Consider the following 4,300-nt stretch of genomic DNA (forward strand, 5'->3'; position numbering starts at 1 on the left):
ATGGTGGTGGATTGATACGCCCTCTTGTAGGGGTAAAGGGGTTGGCGGAGGAGGAGCAATTCCTGCCGGTAGAGGTGGTGGTGCAGCTGGCCCTCCATCTGCCTGTGGATGTGGTGGAAAAGGTCCTGGGATTTATGTGCAACCTGCAAAGTCCATGCTCCTATAATATAAATAATCCAATGTTCAAATACTTTTAATAGAATATGTAGCATAGAATACATATTAATAGAATGGATGTTTATGGTTTTTCATAGATTATATACTGCTTAGTAATATATCAGCAATCAAGACCAGTACATGCAGAGAAGTTGCACAGATATTAATGAACATTTCAAACACTACACAACAGCTGCATCTGCTGACACTGATGCTTAGGAGAGTTGGCATCTTCATCAAAAGCCTTGTGAAATACTACAAAATAACAAAAACCTAGATTTCATGATAAATATGCTAAGAATTACTGTGACAGGTGCAAGCCATATAGACTAGTCGGTTCAAATACAAATAATACAAGGTCATGGTTTGAGTTCTAAGGAGGCACAAAGAGTCTGCCTTACAACAGCAGTGCCTGAGCTGTTACCAAGTTATTATTATCAATTTGCATAGGAATAATGCTTATCAAAACTTTTTCCTCATAATAGCCCTGTAGTGTTGTAGAGTAAGTAGCTTCGTCTCACTGCTAATAGAAGAGGAAACAAATTCCAAAAGTTTAAGTGACCAATCAAATGTCACATAGTTCATTTGAAGCATGATTAGGATTTGGATGCAGTTCTTCTCACACACAATTCAGTTCTCTTTCTGATGTATCAAACTAGCTCCTCATGAATATATGCCATCTGTCAGGAGCTGAGGACAGAACCTTGGGGAAAGCCCCATTGGAGGGGTGCAAAAGGAGAAAGAGCCTTGCTTAATTCTCAGAAATATGAAAATAGCAGGATAATTTTATTTATTTATTCATTCATTCATTCATTCATTCATTCATTCATTTATGGGAGGCAACCCTTGGTTGACCTTACAGATTGCAAGGACCTTGTCAGCTTACAATCCCTTATTTTTATTTTTTATGCCTACAGCACCGGTCTTCCTAGGAGGTCTCCCATCCATATTTATTTATTTATTTATGGGAGGCAACCCTTGGTTGACCTCACAGATTGCAAGGACCTTGTCAGCTTACAATCCCTTATTTTTATTTTTTATGCCTACAGCACCGGTCTTCCTAGGAGGTCTCCCATCCAAGGAAAAACCAGCCCCGAACCTATTTAGCTTCCGAGAGCAGATGGGATCAGGCTTGTTCAGGGTGGCATGGCCATAGACAGGATGATTTTAAAAAATGAAAGCTTTATTGAAAAGAAATCATCCAATATTATAGATACAGTGAAGCAGAATGAGGCTAAAGAAATGACCACTAGATTGGGTCATTTGGAGTTCACTGTTGAGTTTTGACATAACTTTTTAGTACAATAGTAGATACAGACCAATTTAAGAAACAAATATCTAATGAGCATCCACTATGTTAAGATGCAATTCACATTCTGTACATTCCTCAAGACAGTTTATGTTTGGAGGGAGAGTACTTAATCAGGCTCTTTGACAGAACTCCCATGAATCTTAAGCAGATGGTCTACAAAGAGAATGTAGGTGGGAATGTAAATTTTACAGGTTTTGAAATGATGGTAGGCAACATTGCAGAGGTCTACAAAAGAATTAATCACTACTTTCATCCTATTCCCTCAAGATGAATGCCTTGAGAGTACTTAATCACTCTTAAAGTTTAGATCCCCCCAATATAGATTTTAAGTGTATAAGAGGAACTTTATGGATAATGTAGGTAGATGTGTAAAGTTTTCTTTTTTGAAATGATGGTAGTTGTTTCAAAAAGGTGTAAAAAAAGCTTTTGAAATTATTAAAATTATTGAGGATTTTTATCATTAAAGGGAATACCGTAGACTCAATTTTTCAAATCATCATGAAAATTTGAACAGTTTTTATTCTACAACATTCAGGGCAATTGAAAAAAGTGATGAATTTTCCTCTCACATGAAAACGATGTTTGGAAAATTCCCCAAACTGAAATGTGTAATTGCCAGTAAATCTGCTTTTGGTCAAATTTCTTTCCATTTTACAAGATAATTTTCTACTGTTAAATTCACTGTGAAGTTTCATTACCTTGGTTTGATGTTTCTGGAATTCTTTTTCAAGGTCTTTGAATTTGTATTCCTGTTTTTGTAGCTCACCTCAAGCTTATGGTTGGTTTCTGAATTCTTCATTTTTCTGTAGTGGTCATCACTATAAATGTATACATATGTATTAAATAAATGGAGCAATTTTTTGCCTGTTATAATCTCAGATACTCAGAAATTCAAAGAGTTCTTGATGATTTTCATGACAATTAAGCATCCACGTAGAGGTGAGGGGGCAGGGTAGGGCTAGTGGTAGTGGTAGAAAGATGAAATATGCCCCAGACCTAAGGGTTTTAAAAAACGCATTCTTACTTCTGGAAACTAAAATAAAATAAATGAGAGACCGAGTAGCTTTTCTTCATATATCATGGACACATTAATTGTTTTAAATCTTACAAGTATAATCAAGATGTGGTTTCATAATGTAGCGGTTAGCACATCTGCTTTACACGCAGAAGGTCCTGGGTTCACGCCCCAGTGGAGCCACGGTCCATGGTCTACGGCCATTCCACCCTGAACAAGTCCAATGTCTGATCTCAGAAGATAAGCAGGGTCGGGCCTGGTTAGTACTTGGATGGGAGACCACTTAGGAAGATCAGGTGCTGTAGGCATAAAAAATAATAAATAAATAAAAAAGAAGTATAATCAATTAGAAAATGAACCCCAATAATAAGCCATTAATGAGGATGTGGAGGAACGGAAATTTATTGCTGGTGGGAATGCAAAACGTTCTAGCCACTTAAGAAGGAAGTTTGGACCTGCATGTGAATGTTTATAGCAGCTTTACTCATAACTTCTAAAACTTGGAAGCAAACAAGATGCCCGTCAATAGGCGAATGAATTAAACTGTAGTATATCCAGAAAATGAAATAAAACAAATGAGCTATCATACAGCCTAAGGAATATAAACAATAATATTGTAATAACTATGTATGGTGCCAGGTGGGTACTAGACTTAGTAATTTGTCAACGATAATTTTTTTCAGAGAGAAGATGTTATCAAGAAAGAGCCAGAGAGAAGGTGGCAAGAATTAAGGAACAAAGCCTGGAATAGGATAGGAGTTAGGGACAGAGGGAAGAAAAAAATGGGAATTAAGAGAGAAAGGGAGAAGTTTGAAAGTACAGAGACAGAGACAGACAGAAAGAGAAGCATTAAAGAAAAGTGAGGAATAAAGCAAGAAGGAAGCGGATAATCCCAACTCTGGAACCAAGAAGCTTACCTGGGAATGAGATACGCTCACCCAACTGCCTTGGGAGCTGAGTCTGGGGCCCCCCTATAAATCTCTCCCTGTTGGTACCACAAACTCTAAGGGACACACCCATTTCCATTCACATCCTCTATCCTGTTGCTGAAAGTCCAGGCCTTTGTTTTAAAAGGTATATGTCAATAAAATAGACAATGGTGATCAAGAGAAGCTACGAGAGTATAACTCTGCATAAATTTCTTCTCTTTTTATTGTTTAATCTCCATGTAAACATAATAGGGCACCACTAAGCCTCAAAACCAAAAGTTAAAATAAATTGAAAGGTTTAACAAGAACTATCAAGCTACAGAAAGATATGGAGGGAGAGGTCCGCGGGAAAAAATGGTGTAGATGACAGAGGCTTTGTTCATCTCTGTTGCGACCACATTAAAGTTGTGACAGAAACACGGAGCAAAGAGCAAGCAAAGTCGCCTGGGATCTAGATGAACGGAATTACTACAACTAGGGAGAGAAATAATTAATCAGCCCTCAGCAGTAGAAGGTAGGAGGCAGCGAAGATGTGAGGCTGCCTGGTTCTGAGCAGCTGAGTGGGACATAGACTACAGCTGCTGCAGATGCCTCTTAAAGGGGCCCTGTCTGCCAGCGCACTTTTGTGGTGACGGACCTACTCACTCTGAGCACCAGCGCCAGGTGGTCTGCACAGGGGGCACCAGGGACTTATAGGGGGACACTGAGTTGTCAGAGCAAGGGCTTGAGGCGAGGCTCTTCTGGGCAGAAGTGCTGGCAGTATCCATTGATCTTCCATTGAGCCCTCCCCACTCCCAGTGTGCAGACTCAGGATTCAGTGCCACCATAGCTGAGATGTCATCGAACTAGATAACAGAGGTCGCTCAGCCCAGAGGATTCCCTGAAACT

The 4,300-nt window shown here is 39.2% G+C and overlaps 1 pseudogene; it reads left to right on the forward strand.

Annotated features, from left to right (window-relative positions):
* Positions 1-2,675: 2,675 nt before the first annotated feature.
* LOC111735358 lies at positions 2,676-2,791 on the forward strand (annotated as a pseudogene).
* The last annotated feature ends 1,509 nt before the right edge of the window (positions 2,792-4,300 follow it).

The sequence above is a fragment of the Pteropus vampyrus genome, unplaced genomic scaffold, assembly GCF_000151845.1.
Source record: "Pteropus vampyrus isolate Shadow unplaced genomic scaffold, Pvam_2.0 Scaffold24211, whole genome shotgun sequence".
In the NCBI taxonomy this organism is placed as follows: Eukaryota; Metazoa; Chordata; class Mammalia; order Chiroptera; family Pteropodidae; genus Pteropus; species Pteropus vampyrus.